The 8,790-nt window shown below is 46.2% G+C and overlaps 1 protein-coding gene across 7 annotated transcripts in view; it reads left to right on the top strand.

The window, feature by feature from the left end:
* The window catches only part of LOC108755853 (myocyte-specific enhancer factor 2), an 83,706-nt gene that overhangs the window by 49,857 nt on the left and 25,059 nt on the right, over positions 1-8,790 (top strand). The window contains exon 1 of one of the 7 annotated variants that reach the window (XM_018499186.1): positions 3,641-4,038. The exons of the other annotated variants lie outside the window; for them this stretch is intronic. The gene's annotated coding sequence lies outside the window, so the exon portion shown is untranslated. Of the gene's footprint in view, positions 1-3,640; positions 4,039-8,790 lie in introns of those variants that run through there. 7 annotated transcript variants of the gene reach the window in all.

The following is an 8,790-nucleotide window of genomic DNA, read 5'->3' as shown; positions in this document are numbered from 1 at the left end:
GAGAGAGAGAGACCGAATTCGGTCGAATGCTGTTTGTGTCACGAAACAAAGAAAGACAAAGGGAGGTGGGTACGCACCTCTCTCTCGTGCAATGTTACGCGGAAATCGAGCGGAAGCGCGGATAACGCCTTAAATAGAATCGTGCACTTGCGATACTTGCATACCGCGGTGCATGACTCGGGCAGTCGCCGTGCGTTCACGTACGACCGGTCTATAACACAATTGTTATTTTCGTCGACTCCAAGACGCGCATACATACTTTGTAATGCGCCAGCTCCGTATAAAACGCAGGTCGATTCTTGAACCATACCGCCACGCCGCCGCGTTATTTCTGGCGGGCGAAATATTAATAAAGTGTAAGGATGCGCGCTACGTTTGCGTAAACACGCGGCCTTTCGCCGGTCGAATCGCGCATCGCGCATCGACTGACGCCAGGGCGCCGTTAAACGGCATATCCCCGTGTTTTTCTATTCATTTCTCTCTTTCTCTCTTTGCGTGCACTTCCTATCCTAACCGCGCACGACTACGTAACGACTCGTAATCTCGCTGTTAACTTCGTTTCATAATCACCTCTTTTTCGTGATGCGCCAAAGTATTTTTTTTTTTTCTTTTTTTTTCCAAGGTGCGTGTCGCGGTACACAGGTTCTCTCACACTTTGCCTCACGTCCGAAGGAAAATACTACATCGTGAAAGAAATTAATTATACTTTGACATGTGCGTCGCAAGATTGCAAATTAGATGCCGAACGATTACCATTAGGAATTGCGGATTGCTTGCCGCATATCGATTTGATTTCCTGATGGTAATCCTCGCACGAGCGAAGATTTGAGAAATCGTTAGTGTGCAATTTCCCCAAATTGCTGTGAACTGCATTTATGCCTTTTATCAGCCTTCCCGCAAGCTTTATTTGAAACTCTCGATTCTACTATTATTAATCCTAATCGGTATTCCGCTACGTTTCCTTGATTAATATTCGCACGTTTAGAAAGATGTTTGTAACTTAAAATTATGTAAGGTTGTGAAAAACATTTGTTGTATATTTTTTACAACGTTATCGAAGTGTATTGAAGAAAATTCGGGTCCATTGAATCCGCGAATATCGATTAGGGTTAAATAGAAAGTTAAAGCTATGGAGTATATAAATTTGATGATATCTATCTAAGTATGCAGTTTTTAATTTATTGCGTTTTACATCAGTAAATCTTTGCATCAATAAAAATCTAGAGACAGACTCAGATTTGTGCTGTTTGTTGTGATAGAAAATTTATAAAGAAGTTTGTTTACATCAATATAAATTAACTTTAATCTCGGTTCAATTTACTCTTCATTTTTTTCCTAATTCTTAAAATTAGAAAAAGATGAAAATTAAGTTGAGAACCAAGATTAAAATTAATCTACATAGAAATAGTCATTAAACAGAATAGGCAGTCAACATTGAAGGTACATGTCGATACGCATTTCTTTCTTCACATTTTGAATACTTTTTCTACTTAACGCGTATAGCGTTAACTTAAGCTCGGAGTTTTTGAGTAAGCTCAATCGTCGAGAAAGGACAATCGACGAAGCCAAGATTATCATCATAATCGATAAAGAAAAGGTGATAGAGAGACAGAGAGAGAGGAGAGAGAGACAGAGAGAGAGAGAGAGAGAGACGAAAAACAAAAGCGCGCGGTTTTTTGGTTTACGCCGCTGTGATCGGAGCAAGTCTTCGCGCGCGATACTCCACTCTTGTTGACGCGAGCGAAACGATCACGTCGCGCACGCGTTTTGTTGGCACCAGCCAGTCGCAAGAGAACATGCGACGGCGCGGCGTTGCGAGTGCGAGGAGGACGCGGGACGACGCGGCTTACGACGAGCGACGAGCTGACAATAAGCGGCGTGAGATGGCGCGCGCGAGCACTGGACGGCGCGATTGGCTGGCTGCCGGCTGACGTCCGTGGCGTTATCGACCAATAGGGGGTCGCGCCACGGCGACGTATCTCGGCTCACCGTAGCAAACTTCAGAGGCGAGGTGGACCGACTGGTACACGATTACCAGCCGCGACGACTCGTTTCCCCCTCTTGCTCGCTCATGCCTTCTCTCTCGCTCCCTCCTCTCGCTCCATCTCTACCTCTCGCTCGCGCGCGCGCGCGCTCCTCCTCCGTCCGTCTCGCTCGCACGCATATACGCGCACTCTCTCTCGCTTGGTTCTCAGCGCGACTTCCTCAAATCTTTATTTCAGGCTCGACCGCGAACTCGGGGCGAACTGGTCGAAGCGCGCGCGACCGCCCCGGTTTTTTAACCGTCCTCACGGCAAGCTCACTACAAGCGGCTACCGCCGTCGCCGCCGCCGTCGTCGTCGTCGTTGTGCTGGTCGTCGTGCAATACGTCGTACATACGCGCGACTGTGTGCGCCAGGGCAGCACCCGTCGCCGTCGGAGTCGCGGAGAGACGACGCGTGTCTAAATTTGAATACGCTCTGGTAGCGTAGAGAGGAGAAGCAGTGCCGTCCGCGCGTGTTACGCCGTCGGAGCGCCGTCTTCGCCATCACCGTCGTGCTTGTCACGCGTGTAAAGTATATTTTAAGAAAGACGCTCGTTTCGCCGTGCATCTCTAGTCAACGCATCTAGTCACCGCGATCACGTCGCGGATAAAAGCTAACCTATCTCTCAACCGCGCGCGCGACACACGGAACGGAGTGAGCGCGCGTACCGACGTACCGACGCACAAACGACCTAAGAATTTATTCACGTTATCAATCGAGATAAGACCCTATAAATATTATCGTGCGAGTGATTCACGGCGAAGGTGAAGGAAGCGGAGGGAGAGAGAGAGAGAGAGAGAGAGAGAGAGAGAGAGAGAGAACGAAGAGGAAGGAAGAGGCAAGAGCGAAGAAGGACTCGGACTTTAATAAAATTGGCAAACGTTCGTGATTGATTTTTCTCATTCGATACGTACCGCGACGCAAATCGTCGACTAGCGGCGGTGAACAAGATCGAATCGTCGCCGACGGACCGCGAGCGGCGAGAAAGCAGGAGCGTCGCACGCGACACGTACGCACACATACACAGACACACACGCGCGCGCAATTTGTGCTTGCGAACGCGAAAGAGGAAGAGAGTAGTCCGGTTGGAGAGTGTGCCAAAGAGAGGAAAAAAAGAACCGCCGCAAGAGAGAGAGAGAGAGAGAAAGAGAAAGAGATAGTCGTGAGTGTGCCTGCCTGTCGGTTCTCGTTGATTCCTCCGTTCGTTCGTCGTGGTTCGGTTCGGCGTGGTATCGGTCAGCGACGACGCGAATTAGTGTGCGAGAATCAGCATCCGGCAAGGAGAACGAGAAGGAGGAGTAGTAACGACAACAGCAGCAGTAGCAGTAGCAGGAGCAGCAGCAGCAGCAGCGGCAAGTTTTGTTTTGATCGGCGAACGATCGCGCCGTCTCACGATCTTCGCCTCTCTTTCCCTTCTCTCCGTCGTGCAAGGCGCCCGCGGGGGTGCTTTATCGCGGTGTGAGGGAGGAGATATCGATCGCGCGCACGGGACCATTGACGTCGTTCTGGAGAACGGCCGAACGTCGTGAGCGAGAAAGAGAGAGAGAGAGAGAAAAAAAACAAAGAGGGACGAGACGAGACGTGACGCGACGCGACGGGACGAGACGAGACGAGACGACGACGACAACGACGACGACGACGACGACGACGATACCTTTCGTTGTCGGCGACTCCCGCACGTTCTCCAACGCTAACTAGTTGGCGGTGTGCGTTCACGTTGTCGTCGCCGACATCCTCGACGACACGCGGCACGTCCTCGAGCGAGATCGCGGCTCGGCGCGGTGCGGTGCGGTGCGATACGGTGCGGTGCGGTGCGGTGCGGTGTGGCTCGCCGCGTCGCGACGCCGAGATCCCGAGGATCGCCCGCTCGCTCGCTCGCTTGCTCTCGGCCTCGCTCTCGTTGACGCTCTCGCGGGGCAGATCGATACGCCGCGGCTCAGCAGGGACTCGGCCGACCGACCTGACTCCCGCCATCGACATGCCCCGCTGATGATCCAGTAGGCTGCGAGATCCGGTGAGTTTACCAAACGCAGTAGCAACGCACGAGAAAGAAAACCGGGTGACAGAGAAAGAGAGGGAGGGTGAGAGAGAGAGAGAGAGAGAGAGAGAGAGAGAGAGAGAGAGAGAAGAGCGCGGGTGGGAGGATAAGGAGAAACACTCTTTCAGTCACGGTGAATCTCCATCAAGAGACCTCCCCCCTCTACTATCGATGTTATGTTCGTTAGGTATGCGTGTCTTCTTGGACTTCATCCAAGAGAGAGACGGTCGAGACTCCTCGACCCTGCGAGCTTCGCGGAGAGAAGTCTCCGACCAGCCGAGATCGCCGTTTCGCCAAGTTATGCGATGATAATCTTCATGTTTTCTCTCACACGTTATGATCTTTGATCTCTCCGCGCGCGGACGAGATTCAATCTCTGCTTTATCCGAAACGCGAAGCACATTAATTCTGAACAATTGTTCCTAACTTCATTATCGCCACGGGCAAGCCGAACAAATGTCTTATCGCGAGATTTTAACTGTTATTAAAATAGCAACGTTTAACACCATTTCGCGGTGGTAGAAACGGTAATTTGACGACACTGAATAGTAATTGCGAGTAATGCGGTAACCGGCGATCCGTATCTTGTCTTTAATTCGATTACTACTGTATGCTTTAGTATTCCGCTCCTAATTCGATATCTGGGACTGTCTTATTCAAAATGTCGTAATTTCATAATCATTCCGTATTAGATCCGTCATGGTCTGACGTTCTCTGGTCAGAATTACCCGAATGACAAGGGTATAATTCTCCTGGGATATATTCAATAGTGTTTTATTGATAACGTGAGATACGAGGAGCGACTAGGAATGATTACGATAAAATAATTAAGCTTTTTATAAAGATGGAACTATCGTTTTCTACGAATGCACGTCCGATACGGTTAATCATTTTTCAAGCTGGAATTAATGCTGTATACTGATAAGACAATCAGAGAAACGCAGTATTACATTGTTTACGTTGACATGTAGTAGTAATTCCTTTATCTAATTTATAACCGGAGCTAAACGAAGAGGTTATATAATTTAAATATTACATAATTTATAGCTGGGATATGGATACCGGTAGAAAATGAATTCGAAATGAAGAAGAAACGGGATTTTTCTAATAAAAAAATCAAAATTTATTAATTGTAGTAATCCTCTACAGAGTTCACATTAAGAAGATTAATCTAAAGAGGGGCGGGGGGGGGGGGGGAGGAGAGGGAAACACTTTTCGTGCTGCAAAAGATCAGCGTTGTATTCTTTTTATGATTCGTTGTGAAAATCTTAAAACGTAATAGTTATCGTTTACACTACGTAATAGCGATTGCGTACGCATGATAGCGACGATGTTCGCTGAAATCTCCCTATCGTATTTCCGCTATTAAAGAATGGTCCGATTGTATTGTAGTATATTGCGTTAACGATAGATTTGCTGTCGTACCGTCGCGCGTCGTACGCTCGATACGCATATAAATTCTTTTTACACGAATTTTTACACAAATTTTTACAGATAAACTGCGACAAGTGTAGATTTCACTTATAAATAAACGCATAAGGAAGTTAAGGAAAACGCTACGCGTATCGAACTGGAGTAATGGCGATGACGTGTAAAGTACGTGAAGTCGTTTAAGATTCTGAAACCTCCGATTGGGGATTACTAATTCTTCTTTTTTCTGTCGTTATATCGACTTTGTTAGGTTGACCGAGAAAATAATGGGGACCCAGCTCGGTTCTCTCGCTCCGATTAAAGGCGCCCTCCCTTCGCAGAACACGAGAGAGAAAAGAGCGCGCTCGGTGCCTACCGTGTAATCCGAGGGTCACGCCTCCGTGATAAATTATATCTCCTGCCCACGGCGAGATACTTCAATCAGATCCTTAAAACAATATTCGATCATCTGGAATACGCGCCGCGCGCCGTCGCATTTTTATTTGGGACGGAGAAAAATGTGGAGCGGGAAGAAACCCAATATTTCGGAGCAGATCAATTTCATACGATTGCAGAGATATCTCTCTCGTCCCCGATGGATGAAACTTCGCTTAATCCGTAACTAAATAAATGTCGCAATTCCGAAACGTCAATACTTCCCATTACGGTGGAATTATTGTTGTGACTGCGAGATTTCTTTACTCCTTGTTAATTTCTCTACGATTTCTCTATATATTATTACGCAGCCTTCATTCCGGCTGTATCTTCCGCGATGAAGAAAGCGCGGTAACTTTTTATTTACACGTTGCGTTATTTTACTCGGAATACCATAAATCATCGATGGTCGTTTTGATCGGTTCGCTATCTAGCGCGCGAGCATCGGTGCGGAATCTGCGCAGGTTTGCACGCATAAACGATCCGACAAAGCGACATCCTAACGAGCCGGCATAGTTGTTAGTCGAGCGAAGATTCCATCGAGTAACACGTACATACGCACACAAGCGTAGGTCTGAAATTATCAGCTACGAGGATAAGATATAAAGAATAAGGCATAGATAAATAGATAGATAAAGTTTATTACGTATTCCTCAAATGGGGAAAAAGATTGCAGTGTGCAGTACTCGTTTTTACTCCATTTCCGGTTTTCTAGAGTGTTTTTTGCAATTTTTTGCCAGTGACGGATGCCCGGAAGGAACGATTTTTTTTTTTTTTTTGCTGAAACATCTAAAAATAATTTTTCTGTATCGTCAAACCAATTAAGAAACTAAGTAAGAAACTCGAACGATGCTGTAAAAAAACGTTGACGTTTTGGTAATCGGCTTCAGCGTTCTTGATTATGATTTTTGATCTAATTAAACAATGATCTTCAGATCTGTATTTTCAACTGAATTGGATACTTGAATAAAACCGTTGCTTCCGTATTATTATAAACATAATAACGTAAAATTAATCAGGCAATGCCGAATATTTTTTTTTTTTCCGAAAATAACGTCGGAAGTAGGGAGAATTGACACACTTAATATAATATCTTCTTCAATTAATTTCCGTATTAAATACGTATCGCAACGCATCCTGTTCGCGCTCGGCGCGATTCTCTAAACTTTGTCACCTCTCCGTATCGCGTTCTCACATTTCATTGTATCTCGACCTCGGCGCATCTCGCGCGATAATCCTTTGAATCCGATATTGACTCGGCTCGGTCGCGGACACAATCGCCCGGCGCGATAAGGCACAAGTTCTATCAGCTGGACCACATGCGCGCTCTCAGTGTGTGCGACATATATAGGTGTACATCTATGTAGTCGGATAGCAGCGTTTCTTCGATCGACGAAGTCGCATCTCGCTAACGGCCGATTATTAATCAGCGCGATGTAACGAGATGCAAATGAGCCTCACGTGTCGGCATCGCTGCAACCGGCTCGCCAATGAAACGAACGCACGATGATTAAGTAGACGGGCCGTTCGCTCGACTGGAACCTGCTCTCGTGTCCGCCTTCTGATAAGGATTTCATAATTTTCCATCACTTTTTTCCCTTCTTTTTCGACTCCGGGGTGAAGGTCAAGCGTTACGTAACACTTCGCGGATATCATATTAAAGATGTATGTACCTATTACTACAGCTCAAGGCATTACCAAAAATACGAAAGTTTTTATAGATTATTTTTATTGATACGTTTGAATGTGTGTTTGTGGGACAAAATTTTTCCTACAATTCTCTTATTGACTTAAGTTATTTAATTCGCCTTGATTCTTGCGGAAAATCGCATTTTACGTGTTCGCGTAAATTTTATGAGAAGCATCACGAATTAAATTTTATATACGTGCACTAGTAAAATTTCAATAAATATAAATTCATATGGAAATCCATTTACTCGCTATGTTGTATTTACCTAATATATAAAACTACATCAAAATATGATAATTATACTGTCAAACATTCGGTAACGTCGAAGAGAAATCATACGTTACACGTGTTGTGTTTAATTACTCTTCAATTATACGATCGTTGAAATTTTCTTTATGACTTAAAACTCGCCCCCACTGATTATGCCCCATTGGTTGCTTCTTTTTCTTCCTTTCCTTCTTTTGTAAAGAAAAAGCAGAAGCCAGTACGTCGATTGGCACGCTCGGCTTCAGTGGGGACAAGCCTTCAGCATGTCGCCGAGCATTTGCCGCGACGTATAATATTTTCATTGCGTTTTGATACGCCGTAAGTTATGGACGGTACTACAATACCGATAATAGACTTTTATATTACATCCGGATCGTTCCAAACCGTTAACCGAAGAATTAGTCCGTGGTTAGTGTTTGAACAGCTGTCTCGGCATCCTGCACTTAAACCTTCGATAATATTCCGCTGAAACGCACGGAAACCCTAATTCCCTAATTCCCCAACTAATCGACTTTCTCGAACAAATTCTTCCCGCGACAACCCTCACCGCGCACGATCCCGCATCAGCGAGATTATCCAGCGGTTTATTTCTGACGTTACCTTATTACAACATCGTTGTAATATTACGCTCGCTCGTTCCCGATACCGATTTCACCGTGTCGCGGCCCTGGGGGATGTATAGGCCGGTGTGCAAGCCCCTGGTGGTCGCTGACCCTCACTCCGAGCGGTGGTGTACGCTCTTGTATAATAAACCGAATTCGATCGCGGGAGACACGTCGAGCGTAGTCTTTTCCTAGATCTCTTCGCCGTGCATCGCCGGTAAAGATAGCAAAGGGGTATATACATATAGCGAGCGCGTGGACGTGCCGAGCGCTATGCCGCTTTTCATTCACTAGTCGCGCGCGCGCGAGTAATAATTTATCTCC

The sequence above is a fragment of the Trachymyrmex septentrionalis genome, unplaced genomic scaffold (genome assembly GCF_001594115.1).
Source record: "Trachymyrmex septentrionalis isolate Tsep2-gDNA-1 unplaced genomic scaffold, Tsep1.0 scaffold9, whole genome shotgun sequence".
NCBI classification, from domain to species: Eukaryota; Metazoa; Arthropoda; class Insecta; order Hymenoptera; family Formicidae; genus Trachymyrmex; species Trachymyrmex septentrionalis.
The sequence above is the reverse complement of the archived record's forward strand: the minus strand, read 5'-3'. Positions and strand labels throughout refer to the sequence as shown.